Here is a 14,539-nt window from a genome sequence, read left to right on the forward strand (position 1 = left end):
GCTGTGCTGAAATCGCTATGTGGCTTATCTCTCTTTATGCTTATATCCAGCTTAGGAGGTATTAATCATTATTCCCTTCTAAAAGACGTAGAAACTAAGGCACAGAGAGGTTTCACAGCCGGTAACTGGTGGAGGCAGGAAGCACTCAAACCCAGGCAGACTGACTCTGCAAGCTGTGCTCTTAATCATCAAGGTCGTTCTTCCTTGAGTTGACCTGAAGTTTGCCTCTCCCACCTCCCTGCGGGATCTCATTGCAGCGGTTAGTCCCATGCGATGGGGTGCCCAGTGCTGGATTTCCATTATCAACATAAGTCACATTTGTCTGGTTTCTGGATGTGTTTGCAGGGCACCATCTGCCTTCTCTGGTGATCCAGTGGCAAACAGAGGGAGAAAGGAGATTGGCACTAGAAGATCTTCCTGTGACAGCTTTCTAACGGTGACAGCCAAGTGCACCCAGCCTGGGTCATGGAGCACAGAGAGTCCCTGGTCATAACTGCATGAAGTCACTATTTGTGGATCATTCTGAGATAAACAAATGAACTCACTCCGGAGAATAAACAGTGGTCTGGGTGACCCCATCTGTATGCTTAGGCTGGTTGAATTCTGAGGACAGCCAGTAATCTCACCTCTCTAGGCTAACCCCAACATAGCAGGCTCTGAGCAAACATTTGTCAACTATCTGATCTGACAGCATTCCGGCTGAGAGCAATGCTGCCAGTCCATGTCCTCAGAAGGGCTGAGCCTGGAGAGAGAACACATTTTTATTTAGAAGCTTGATCTTGACCATTTGTCCATGTCTTTGGGGTAAATAGATTTCACAGCCTGGAGTCCTATTCCCTTGCAACTGGCATATATTTTTGTGCTTTGTGTCTTATATATGTTTGCCCACGAGGCGTGATGGGGCCATTGCTCCCTCCTGGTTTCCTATGGGAACTTGTGGACAGGTCACCTTCTCAATCTAGGATAGAAGTTCTCCCAGGATATTTCAAAGAGAGAAGCTAAACTAGTCCAGACAAACTATATGGCATGCCCCAAACCAAATGGATTATTTCCTTCTCTTTCTGAGTGCCATTTCTACTGAATTTCTACCATAATTTTCGCAGTCATACAAGCTTGAAAAATCAGACATCTTTGTCCTCTCTTGTCTCTCTCACATCCAATTAGTTGCCCAGTCCTAGTTACTCTGTCCCTGGAATGTCTCCCCCTAAAAAGGCGTGTAGGTAGTTCAGGTCTTTTTAACATTCATTTGATCAACTGTAGCAAACTACTAACCGGTTTCCTTGCCCCCAGCTATCAACTCACTTTGGATGCTCCTGATTCTGCACACAGGCAGAGAAAGAGCTTCCTAGTGCAGTGGTTTTCAAACTGAGCCCTAGGGTTTCCCTGCCATTTGTTAAGGCCTTTTTAATAAGCGAGGGACCAGGGCTCAGGTCTGCAGGAGTCTCTTGGGGCCCTCACTGCAATTCAACCAGTGCAATTTCTAATTCAACTTCTAATTTTTTTGAGATCTGAAAAAAAGACTTAAAAAGTCATAAACAACTCTACTTTTTTTTTTTTTTAATCTCTTTTAGGACTTTGATGTGAGATTCCACTTAAGGAAATATGTCGCTAAGGATTTTGAAAACTGTTGTCCAAAACACAAGACCCTACTGAAGAAGCTATGAGATAAAGTCTTTGTCTTGACTTGAAAGCGCTCCAGGCAGGGTTTGGGGAGCCATTTGCTCATGGGAAAGTTGCCTCCTTGGTTCTCAAAGACCCAGAGACTAATGGGGACTGGGAAATTTAGGTTTCTTAGAAACCAGGGGTAGGGGATAGTCAAGAGTGAGGGGAGTTGAAGGAATGATGGGTCAAGTTGGTTCATGCTCCAGTGTTTGTTATCAAATCACTGGAAAGGTAAAACTGGAAATGGTTTGAGCTGAAGCTGAAACCTAACAGGAGAACCATTGAGATACCCCCACTGCACACCGGCAAAGGACATTTCTTCCTCTGCGGTTGCTAGGGTGATGTGCATCTTTGGCAGTCTACAGAGGGAGATGATTCCCGTGAATTCTTGTCTCATTTGTATCTTACAAGCAGAACCAGAGGACAAAAACTCAGTTCAAAGTAGAACACAAGAAGTGCAGCATTTGGGGTCCAGCTTTCCTTCTGGTCTCTGAAATGGAGTGTGTGAGGTTTCTTAAAACTGGACTCAGGTATGCTCTGCCTCCAGCCTCAGCTAAAGAGTCAGCTCTTCCTTTCAAAAAGGGACAACTGATCCCTTGAGAAAGTTGTGGCCTTTGTTTAGGAGTCTTTTCTGATTTTGTCTGTCATGCACAAGATCAACACTGAGGCTGGATGAATACTTGGAGCAAATGAGTCGTTATATGTGAAAGGAAATCTAACATTTACCAAATGCATCCTTTATGCAGGGATTCAAAGCAGGTCAGTCTGATGGCAAAGTGTATGTTCTAGCCACCATAGCATGCCATTGAGATAATTTAGACACTGTGAATTGCATATGAGTGTTCAGTATTATTATTATTGTTCTCTTAGTGTTTGAGAGGGCATAAAACTATGGTTCTCAGAGAAGAATGAGGCTGTATTTTAAAAATGATTTTACTATGCCTTCTCCAAAAGAGATTTAAATTGGTTCAGAATAAAAAACATGGAGCTAATAACACTCTGAACCATTAACCCAAGAGTGAGATGACAAGAACCAAGTCATACAAGGGAGCCAGGAAGTATTTCTAAATCAGAAAATGTAGGCTAGATAGCCACTTGTCCTGACTCCCAAGAGTCCACTGTGAGTATCTTTTCCAAAGTCTGTGTTCAGCAATATAACATTAGAAGTGGCAATGGTGGGGCTATTTACACCATAGAAATCGGCAAATGTTTCAAACTGGGAGCTTTTTTCTCCAGGTGAACTGGTTGTTAGACATTTGCCAGCACACCATTTGGCTAACAAACGCTACTACAAGCTAGTATGATGTGCTTTTGGCATTTGGCTCTGCTGTCCAAGGAGTGCTGGCTCCCAACTCCCTGCATTCAAGGGGAATGTTTCATTGTGATTGCTGGTGGCAATGGTAATGGCATCACCCAGTTGGGTGAGTAGCTAAGATGAGAAGCATTGTTTCAGGGACTCTTTGCTTTCAAGGAACACTGACTCCAGAGTTAATGGAGTTAACTTAAATTAACTCCATTCAAGTTAATTTAAGCAAAAAGAGAAAGCCATCAGAAGGATATGAGTGTGTCTCAAAGAACCCAAGGATACATTCCTGGGTCCTAAGAATGGCTGGAACCAGCAATTAGAAAGCCCTCAGACAGGAAGACTCTCTCTCCACTCTCTCTCTCCCTCTCTCTCTGACCTATGCATATTCTCATCTGCTTCTCTCTGGGTATCTGCTTCATTTTTGCTTTCTGCAGACTCCATTTCTCAGTTCTACTTCCATGTGGACCCGATATAGTCTTCCCAGTCTTGATCAGTTTCCAGCTTAAGTACTCCCAGGAGGCCAGCTAGAACTCCTGTATTTCAGTAATCTCTTCTTAAAAAAGAATCTGATTGGCCCAGCTTGGATCAGGTAGTCATCCCTGATCTAACCAGCTGTGGTTGAGGGGATAAGGTCTCTTGCAAGGACACTGAGAGAAGGCTCCCTGGGATAGCACAAGGCGAGGCAGAAAGATGAGTTGACTAAGTGTCTGCGATTAGCATGCATTCGTGTCCCTTGGTGGTAGCACCAATGCTAAAGGATGAGGATACCAAGTTCTGGAAGACACGACACACCATATTTGTTATTCTCCTCTGAATATGCGTAATCATTTCCTTGCATGAAGAATGACTTGTATTAAATAAGCACTGAACTCTGTTCTTTTTTTTTTTTTTTTTGGATGGAGTCTCACTCTGTTGCCCAGGCTGGAGTGCAATGGCGCGATCTCAGCTCACTGCAATCTCTGCCTCCCGAGTTTAAGCAATTCTCCTGCCTCAGCCTCCTGAATAGCTGGGATTACAGGCTTGCACCACCATGCCCGGGTAATTTTTGTATTTTTAGTAGAGACAGGGTTTCTCCATGTTGTCCAGGCTCATCTAAAACTCCTGGCCTCAAGTGATCCACCCACCTTGGCCTCCCAAAGTGCTGAGATTACAGGCTGAACTCTGTTCTTAAGCTTTAATGTTCATGTTTCTGGTTATATAGTCTATATGAAAGGAAAGAGGATAATAGTGGGAAATGGGGAGAAGAAAGAGAACCACAGCAGCGAGGAACCATGGCCATGCGGAGAAAATAGCAAACAGTCCTGTGGCTTGTGGCTTGAGCGCTGTCTTTAGAGGGTCAGCATGGAATTTGGCCAAAACAGATATAAGTCAGATTTAGGTCTCAAGCATTGAGGCCTGATGCAGCATTTATTTATTTAGAGACAGGGTCTGTGACGCAGACTGTAGTGCACTGCTGCAACCTCAGTTCACTGCAATCTCAGCCTCCTGGGCTCAAGCTATTCTCCCACCTCAACCTCATGAATAGCAGGGGCTATAGGCACGCACCGCCACACCCGGATAATTTTTTGTATTTTTAGTAGAGGCAGAGTTTTGCCGCATTGCCCAGGCTGGTCTTGAACTCCTGAGCTCAAGCAATCCACTTGCCTCAGCCTCCCAAAGTGCTGGGATTACAGGTGTGAGCCACTGCACCTGGCCTGATGCAACATTTACAGATGAGGAGACTCTTATGTGATTGCGCTATTTGCCCAGTTTCCCACACTGATAAAATAGGCAATAGTTTAAGGAGAAAGAATCTGGGCCACCTTGGGTGTGCGGTCTCCTAGGACTCTGAGCAGGGCACCTTTTCCTGGGCAATGGTGGGGGAGGTGTGGTTGTGCTGAGCAGTGTAAAGATATTGATGTGTGACATACGCCACTATGTTTGCAATACAGACATCACGATCATTGATGTAATTTATTGCACACTGCTTCAAATGCTGTTCATACGTAATTTCTAATCCTTGCTACAATCTTGCAGCATGGATGCCTGTGTTACCATCTTCAGATAGACAGCTGGGGGTCTCCAGAGAGCCAGAGCTGCTCAGTTGGCACACAGGAGGGCCAGGAATGGGATCTCTCTCTCTGGCTTTAAAGCCCATCCTCCTCCTTTTTAAATTTTTTTACTTTTATTTTTATTTTTTTGCCACATGACACCCCCAGAAACAGAGTCAGACATGAGAAAAGGGATCAAATGCATAGCCATCCACAGACTTCCTGAAAAAAGAAAAGAAGGACTGTTTTAAGGACTTATTTTCTTTTTATTTTTTTGAGACGGAGTCTCGCTTTGTTGCCCAGGCTGGAGTGCAGTGGCGCGATCTGGGCTCACTGCAAGCTCCGCCTCCCAGGACTACAGGTGCCTGCTACCTCGCCCGGCTAGGTATTTTTTTTGTATATATATATATATTTTTTAGTAGAGACGGGGTTTCACCGTGTTAGCCAGGATGGTCTCGATCTCCTGACCTCGTGATCCGCCCGTCTCGGCCTCCCAAAGTGCTGGGATTACAGGCTTGAGCCACCGCGCCCGGCCAGGACTTATTTTCATTAGGATTTCATTCATGACTTATTTTCATTTCAGCTTCTATGTGGTGATGAATATTTACCTTATTTGAAGCTGCTGTTGTCAAAAGTTATCTAGAAAAGGTAATGTGAGTCCTTCGGAGATCTCTCTTTGAAAATGAAAATAGAAACAACACACACCGGGGCCTATAGGAGGGAGGAGGGAGGAGGGAGAAGATCAGGAAAAATAACTAATGGGAACTGGCCTTAATACCTAGGTGACAAAATCATCCGCACAATGAACCTCCATGATACAAGTTTACCTATGTTACAAACCTGCACATGTATCCCTGAACTTAAAAGAAAAGTTAGAAAAAAGAAAAAAATGGAAAATATATGTACATACATACTTTGTATCTTTGAGTAATTGGTTCCTAATGACAAACATTTCCTTCCTCCAATTCAGTTCAGTGGACAGGACAGGTCTAGGCAGGAGAGCTGCAGATAGGGTGAAGGCGGCACCAGGTGGAAGAGCCCTGGGAAGTGCAATGGTGAACAAAACCACTTCCGGGGTCATTGGCTGCAGGAGCAAAGCAAAGCAGAGTGTTCATTGTGATGTGTCATGGAGAATGATTTGCTGTGCATTTACCTTTTTAGCCCGTCTACTTCCCCTGTGAGTAGAACTACAAGACACACCTTTTTGGATTTTGAAGAACAGAGAAGCCTTTTAGGTGCGTTGTCCAGAAAACCAAGAAAAAGCTCTAGCAGTTTGTTGCTCTGAACTTTGAAATCTTCGCAGTTGGATGTCACCATATTCTCATGTGTGTGAGAGTCTAGGTATTCTGTATATATTGTTAAGATCACAGGAGAACCAATCTGTGTGATTTGGAAGCCATTTCAACCAGAGTCAGATATTTTAGGAAATATTAAAAATCCTCACTTGGAAATGAATTTTTTAATATCATGTTTAAAAAATTGTGGTAAATACATATAACATAAAATCCACCATTTTAATCATTTCTAAGCGTACAGGTCAGTGGCACTAAGTACATTCATTTGGTTGTGCAACTATCACCCCCCAACATCTCCAGAACTTTTTTCATCTACCCAAACTGAAACTTGGTATTTCTTTTTCTTTTTTCTTTTTTTTTTTTTTTGAGATGGAGTCTCGCTCTTTTGCCCAGGCTGGAGTGCAGTGGCGCATCAGCTCACTGCAAGCTCCGCCTCCCGGGTTCACACCATTCTCCTGCCTCGGCCTCCAGAGTAGCTGGGACTACAGGCGGCCACCACTGCGCCCAGCTAATTTTTTGTATTTTTAGTACAAATGGGGTTTCACTGTGTTAGCCAGGATAGTCTCGATCTCCTGACCTCGTGATCTGCTCACCTCAGCCTCCCAAAGTGCTGGAATTACAGGTGTGAGCCACTGCGCCTGGCCGAAACTTGGTATTTCTTACAATAACTTGTTTTCTTTCCTTCCCTACAACCCTTGACAACCCCCATTCTTTTTTTTTTTTTTTTGTGAGACGGAGTGTTGCTCTGTCACCCAGGCTGAAGTTTAGTTGCATGGTCTTGGTTCACTGCAATCTCTGCCTCCCAGACTCAAGAGATTCTCCTGCCTCAGCCTCCTGAGTAGTGGGGATTACAGGTGCTCGCCACCACAGCTGACTAACTTTTGTAATTTCTTATTGGAGATGGGGTTTCACTGTGTTGGCCAGGCTGGTATGGAACTCCTGACCTCAGGTGATCCACCCACCTTGGCCTCCCGAAGTGCTGGAGTTACAGGTGTGAGCCACCGTGCCCGGCCCTTGGCAACTACCATTCTACTTTCTTTCTTTTTTAAATTTTTTTTTGAGATGGGGTCTCGCTCTGGCCCCCAGGCTGGAGTGCAGTGGCAGGATGTCAGCTCATTGCAATCTCTGCCTCCCAGGTTCAAGCAATCCTCCCACCTCAGCCTCAGTAACTGGGACCACAGGGACGTGCCACCATGCCTGGCTAATTTTTGTGTGTTTTTGTAAAGATGGGGTTTTACCATTTTGCCCAGGCTGGTCTTGAACTCCTGAGTTCAAGTCATCTGTCCACCTCAGCCTCCCAAAGTGCTGGGATTACAGGCGTTGAGCCACTGTGCCTGGCCTACTCGCTCTATGTATAAATCTGACTAAGTATGTCATGTGGTATTTGTCCTTTTGTGACTGGCTTATTTCACTCAATGTCCTTAAGGTTTCCCCATGATATAGCATGGCTCAGAATTTCCTTCCTTTTTAAGGTTGAATAATGTTCCATAGTATGTATCTGCCACATTCTGTTTATCCATTCATGCAAAAATTGTCCAACGATATGAACATTTAGGTTGTTTCCACCTGGAAATACATTTCAATTTTATTTAATTTTATTTAATTTTATTTTTGAGACAGAGTCTTGGTCTGTTGCCCAGGCTGGAGTGCAGTGGCGTGATCTTGGCTCACTGCAACCTCCACCTCCCAGGTTCAAGTGATTCTCCTGCCTCAGTCTCCTAAGCAGCTGGGATTACAGGCATGCACCACCACACGCAGCTAATTTTTGTATTTTTAATAGAGACGGGGTTTCACCATGTTGGTCAGGCTGGTCTTGAACTCCTGACCTCACGATCTGCCTGCCTCGGCCTCCCAAAGTGCTGAGATTACAGGCGTGAGCCACTACACCCAGCCTCAAAATGTTTTAGCTGACAGCGAATACTAATTACTGATTCATAGAGACAACTGTTTTAAGTTTGCATATAGGACTGTCAAATATAGTTTGATAGCAATGCTGTTTCATAGATCGAGGGTCCAAACACCCCATATAGGATTGTCATCAGGTTCCTCATATCTAGATATCATATCTAGATCTAAAGCAAGTTGGGGTAAAACATTCTATTGGAATAGATTCTGTCATTTAAATATACTTGATTGCTAATTACAGATTGTTCCTACAGTAACCAACCCTCTGCCAATTCCTAGAAAGTAAAAGGTGTGTTATGGCAAAAACAGGATTGATGATCTAGGATCACGTATCATTGAAACTTACATGGTTTTAATTGAGTCTTTGACAAAATTACACTGCTATACCAGAGTCAGGCTGCAAGAATAACTGACTGTGGTCAGGGGCACATTTGCCAAGTGTGTTCTAACATAACAGAGAGTGTTTTCGCTGTGTTGGGAAAGAGAAACAATTTCCATTTGGATTTGCAAATTGCTATTCCTGTCTAAAGGAGCAAACTGATAACGTTCCCAATCTCCTTTTAGGAACTTTGGGGAACACAGAGCTCACAGGCAGAGGTACTCAGAGAGAGACACAAAGCCACAATCATGTAGAAGAAAAAGCCAACCCTGAAATGGTAAATTATTGACAGCTGGGCATTCGGCGGAGCGCACTGAAAGGAAAGTAGGCACTCTGCTGTAACCACAACAGATGCAGCCTGTTTCTAAAATCCAAGGCCAGGAGGCAGGTATTTTCTGCAATTAATAATAATGACATTGATATCAGGAAGTAACCATTCTGGCACAGACTGGAAGGGAACAAGAACAGCCTGGGACACAGAGATCGCAGAGGCTGGATAATGTGAGAAGAAAATGAGTCCCTACGGGATGAGACAAAGGCAACTCCTTGTCACATCTGACTAAGGGGTTTCACCAGATCCTTAATGCCGGGAGACTAGAAGTTAATATCAGAAGCAGCCTGTTCATACTTCTTATTGTTGTTTGTAGGATTATGTTCACGCTAACTGCATAATGAAGCATGTGTAACTGTCATTCTATGGCGCACAGTCATTGATTGGCAACCAATGTTTCCGTTGTCTTCATACTGCCCTGAGTTAGGGAGCCTCTTCAGGGGTTCCCGGAGACTGATCTGTGAAGCAGCTGGAACCTTCTGACTTCTGCAGGCCCCATTCTGGTTCCTGAACATTGTCCTAAGGGAAGACATTCCTAGCATGAAGTACTCCTGTCTGCGTGTGCTACGTGTGACTCAGCTCTTGTTTTCAGAGTTGATAGTAGATCCAGTTTACCGCCTTGATATATTTATAGGTTCTATTATCCTTTTTGGTTTTTCCAGTGCTTTCTTGATGCTCTCACAGATCTCAGGAGATGTAACACAGGAGTAGGGAGACATACACAGTACCAAGAACTGAGTTCCTCCAGTGGCTTTTCTCTGAATAGAAAGAGAAGGGAAAGAAAACAAGAAGAGAGAAGGCATAGAAACATGTTTTTTTTGGCCAGGTGCAGTGGCTCACACCTGTAATCCTAGTACTTTAGGAGGCTGAGGCGGGTGGATCATGAGGTCAGGAGTTCAAGAGCAGCCTGGCCAAGATGGTGAAACCCCATCTCTACTAAAAATACAAAAATTAGCTAGGTGTGGTGGTGGGCGTCTGTAATCCCAGCTATTTGGGAGGCTGAGGCAGGAGAATCGCTTGAACCCAGGAGGCAGAGGTTGCAGTGAGCCGAGATTGCACCACTGCACTCCAGCCTGGGCTACAGAGTGAGATTCTGTCTCACAAACAAACAAACAAACAGAAAAAAAGAAACTTTTCTTTTTTCCTAGGGAGCTAGGCTAGTCATGATTAGACTAGTGATGGGAGCTGAAGAGACACCATTCGCACTGCCTGGACACAGCAGCCTGGGCACAGGGCCAGAGGGCACCCATCTGGCTGCAGGCCCACAGGTGCCCCGTGAGGTACATCCCTTCAAGCTTAGTAAAGCATGTATTCTTTTGAATTGTCTAGATCCTCCCTCCAATGTTTACAGACCCTGGTGCAGAGAAATTGCTTTGCTAAGAGGACATGGGTTACTTTTCTCTGCAAATTCTTTTTTTGGGGGAATGGGAAGGAAGGGCTTAGGAAAGATGGGTAAGGTTAGGCTTATGTTCTGCAGTGACTGCTAACTGCCTTTTAGTTTTAGTTGATGGCTCTGTGGCCTGGCTTCTGAGACACGGAATCACTCTAGTTCCTCAAGTTCAGAGTCACCACTGGTTTTCTGGATCGCTTCAGATGGGCCCTTTCTCTTAGCCTCTGTTTTGACATTGGTAAACTAGAAAATTCCAGGCCACTTCTTTGTGTGTTCTTCATGAGGATATAGGACAACCATTAAGGCTGTGTTATTGAAAATAAAACACTTACTTTGGGTAAGAGAGTCTAGATTTAATTTTTCTGTCATGATTTCATAGATTCAAAAGGCAACTTGGAACATTTTTGCTTTGGTCCCCTCTATTGTGTACGACACAACTCCCATCCAGAGTCAAGTCTCCCCAACCCACCCCGTGACACTTGGCTGTTTCCATCAGCCTTTGTTGAAGTATCTTGTCAAGTCTAAATCTTAGACCTTTAGGTTCTTGTGCACCCCATTCAAAAATGATTCTATGTAGATGTGACTGTAATTAAACCTGCTTTTCCTTTACAATGTTGTGAGATTGACATCTGAGCAGTGTAAGTCCTTATTTTTCCCTTGACAGATTATTTTCTTCATTCAGATAAAGCCTGTGTTCTATTTTGAATGCTGGGAGGATGGAGATTTTCTTTTTTCCTTTGGAGTTTGAAGCAATTAGAGCCACAAATGAATTTTTCACATTAAGAGGGATGTTTTGTCTTCCGATCTGCACCTGCTCAACCCCATTTCCAGTTATTTGGAGGTTGTTGCACTAAAGAAGAGGAAATACTTATGCTGGGATGGAGGGAATCACTAATGGCTAATCAATAACTGTGGAGTTTTTCAAAACTCTAAAGAGACTCGGCACAGTGTTCGGATAAACAGTGGGATCATTGAGTGGTGGTTTCCCTGGTGTGGGGTTCCTGGAAAGATCCAGAATTGATCATCAAACATCTCCACTTACATGTCTTTTAGTCATTTAAAATTCAATAACAAATTTATTATTCTCCCTCACCTCTCTGCCTGCCCCCAAACTTACTTCTTCTGTATCTCCTCCAGGCTTTGTTAAGGTTGTTTAACATCCACAGTCTCAGAGCCAGAGAGTCCTAGTCTCTCCTTCCTCACCCTCTAGCATGGACACAGGTTGGCTTCTTACCCAATATCCATTCCTTCCCTCTCCTATTGCTCACAGTGCCCAGATTTCAATTTGTGGAATTACTCCTCTCCCACCTGCCTCCCTGGGTATTTGCTATGCAGTTGCAGCAGAATTTACCCCTAGTCCACTTGGTGGACCCTGATTAGTCCAAGGCTTTTGAACAAATCCTTTAATGGTTTCATCTCTCTTGCCATGGAAATTGTCTTAGAGGTTGGCCCACATCATTCATTGTGTGGCCCTCCCCTGGCCCTGAGATTGGTTCTGACTGGTCCAAACAGAGTAAATGCATGGCTTTTGTGTGATGGTTGGAGAAGGAAAACCTCTTTTTTTGCTTTGAAGAAGGTGATGCACAAATATGAGGTTGGGACAAGCTCAGCCCTTTGACTACCATGAAGAAACCCAGTAGGAGGACACAGCCCATCACTGAGGGAGGCAGAGCCCAGTGCATCACAGAGAAAAAGAGTCAGGGCCCAAGGTCCCTCTCAGTGAAGCACATCTGAAGCCCACTTTACTGCTGCACTCTTCCCATCACATGAGCAAACCAGTTTTCTTTATTGCTTATGCCAGTTTGTGTTGAATGTTCTGGTAATCAAAAGTATCCTTGGCTAATATATACCCTCGGTCATTTATAACAACCTCCCGATTTTGCTTCTTTCATAAATCTCAAGTTCAACCTGTCTCTACTATCCTTAGTGTCACTGGATAGTCACTATCTTATTTATTGGGACCCAACTTAATTTTAAATAACAGCTTTACCATTGAGAAACTTTCTAAGAATGCAGAAGCCCAGTAATTCAGAGATTAGAAAGCTGACTGAGGACCCCCCAAATGATCATGTATGGGAGTGTTTTATATCCCACGGGCAGGTCTTCTGTAAATAAGGCCCTTCCAGAGCTCATTCTATGCTGGCTTCCCAGCATCATCCTCCCTGCCCCTTGCTTCATGCCACATGCTGCAGTCACACTGTGTTTTTTGCAGTTTCTCAAGTCCCAAATTCTTTTAAGACTTGTTATTTTTTTAATTCCGTTGTATATTCTTATTGTCGTGTTTGGAAAGAAGTCCCTCCCTCTTCCACTGAAAAGAGTGCCAGTCACCCTGCAGCCCCTGTGGAACCTGGGAAGCTTCAGTCTGCCAAACTGGGACAGATGATGCAATTGATAGGGCTGAGTAGGACCAGGGATGAGACTAAGCTGACTCTAAGCCTAACCCAAGCTGTTGAGTCAATGCACAGATTGATAGACAGGTGTAGACAGGGCTTGGGAGCTATCAGAAATCTAGACAGGCCAGGGGTCAGAGCCAGAGGGTCTAGCAGAATGATATGGTTTGGCTGTGTTCCCACCCAAATCTCATCTTGAACTGTAGCTCCTACAATTCCCACATGTTGTGGGATGGACCAAGTGGGAGGTAATTGAATCATAGGAGTGGGTCTTTCCCATGCTATTCTCATGATAGTGAATAAGTCTCACGAGATCTGATGGTTTTATAAAGGGGAGCTTCCCTGCACAAGATCTCTTCTCTTGTCTGCCGCCATGTAAGTAGTGCCTTTCACCTTCCACCATGATTGTGAGGCCTCCCCAGCCACATGGAACTGTGAGTCCATTAAACCTCTCTCTTTTGTAAATTGTCTTTATTAGCAGTGTGAAAACAGACTAATACACAGAGTCAACAGAAGTCATTCAACAGAGGCCTAGTTAATGGTGCTGCTGTACAGGAGATGCAAAATAGAGCCTGAATCCCAAAATTCCATGCTACAGGTGGGCAGCCCTGGGCCCAGCATGGTTAATTCTAAACAGGAGGCCAGGAGACAGGAAGAGACTCCTCTTCTTGATTGAGGGAGTGATAGGAAGATGCTGAAATGCATTTCAGCATTCATCTTAACCCAGCGGATGAAGGGGATGGCTTAGAAATCAGAATTGCATGGGGAAGACTGCTCAGTTTTATTTCTTATTTTCAAAAGGAGTTTGTGAGGCCACTGCAGGTACCTCCCTCCAAGGAATCCTAGGATCTGGGGATGCGGAGATGGGAATATGGGATATGTGTGTGTGTGTGTGTGTGTGTGTGTGTGTGTGTTTTCTTTTTTTCAAAGACAGGTTATTGGGTTCTGGTTCTGTGACCTGGACTGGAGTACAATGGTATAGTCATAGCTCACTGGAACCTCAAACTCCTAGGCTCAAGCAGTCCTCCCATCTCAGCTCCCCAAGTAGCTGGGACTGCAGGCACACACCACCATGCCTGGGAAAGTTTTGTTTTGTTTTGTTTTGAGAAAGAGTCTTGCTCTGTCACCCAGGCTGGAGTGCAGTGGCGTGATTTTGGCTCACTGCAACCTCTGCCTCCTGGGTTCAAGTAATTCTCCTGCCTCAGCCTCCTGAGTAGCTGGGACTACAGGCGCCCGCCACCATGCCCAGCTACTTTTTTGTATTTTTAGTAGAGACAGAGTTTCACCATGTTAGCCAGGATGGTCTTGATCTTCTGACCTCGTGATCTGCCCACCTTGGCCTCCCAAAGTGCTGGGATTACAGGCGTGAGCCATCATGCCCAGCCAATGCCTGGGAAATTTTTAAATTTTTTGTAGAGACAGCATCTTGCTATGTTGCCCAGGTTGTTCTCGAACTGTGGGCCTGAAGTGATCCTCCCACTTCAGCCCCCCAAAGCGCTGGGATTACAGGTGGTGTGTGCCAACATGCCTGGCCAGGACGTGTATATTTTAAACAAGCTCGTCAAGTAATTCTGATGTTGCCTCTACTGCCCTTTGTGCTCCAGGATTGCCCTGGGGGGAGATCTTGCATCTGCTTGTATCTTTTTTATTTATATTTTTATTTATTTTTTTGAGACAGGGTCTCACTCTCACTCATGCTGGAGTGCAGTGGCATGATCTTGGCTCACTGTAGCCTCAACTGGGCTTAGGTGATTCTCCTACCTTGGCCTCCCAAGTAGCTGGGACTATAGGTGTGAGCTACCACGCCTGGCTAATTTTTTGTATTTTTTGTAGAGATGGAGTTTTGATATG

General features: G+C 44.6%; 1 long non-coding RNA gene across 9 annotated transcripts in view; it reads left to right on the plus strand.

The window, feature by feature from the left end:
• The window catches only part of LOC112428264 (uncharacterized), a 42,807-nt gene extending 28,878 nt beyond the window's left edge, over nt 1–13,929 (plus strand). For 5 of the 9 annotated variants that reach the window (XR_003020269.2, XR_011606406.1, XR_011606408.1 and 2 more), the window contains 3 exons: nt 346–4,006; nt 5,582–5,646; nt 6,160–6,667. This is a non-coding gene — a long non-coding RNA (uncharacterized lncRNA). Of the gene's footprint in view, nt 1–345; nt 4,007–5,581; nt 5,647–6,159; nt 6,668–8,762 lie in introns of those variants that run through there. The other 4 variants (XR_011606403.1, XR_011606404.1, XR_011606405.1 and 1 more) reach the window with 4 other exon arrangements.
• Nucleotides 13,930–14,539: the final 610 nt, after the last annotated feature.

This window comes from Macaca nemestrina, chromosome 8 (assembly GCF_043159975.1).
Source record: "Macaca nemestrina isolate mMacNem1 chromosome 8, mMacNem.hap1, whole genome shotgun sequence".
NCBI classification, from domain to species: domain Eukaryota; kingdom Metazoa; phylum Chordata; class Mammalia; order Primates; family Cercopithecidae; genus Macaca; species Macaca nemestrina.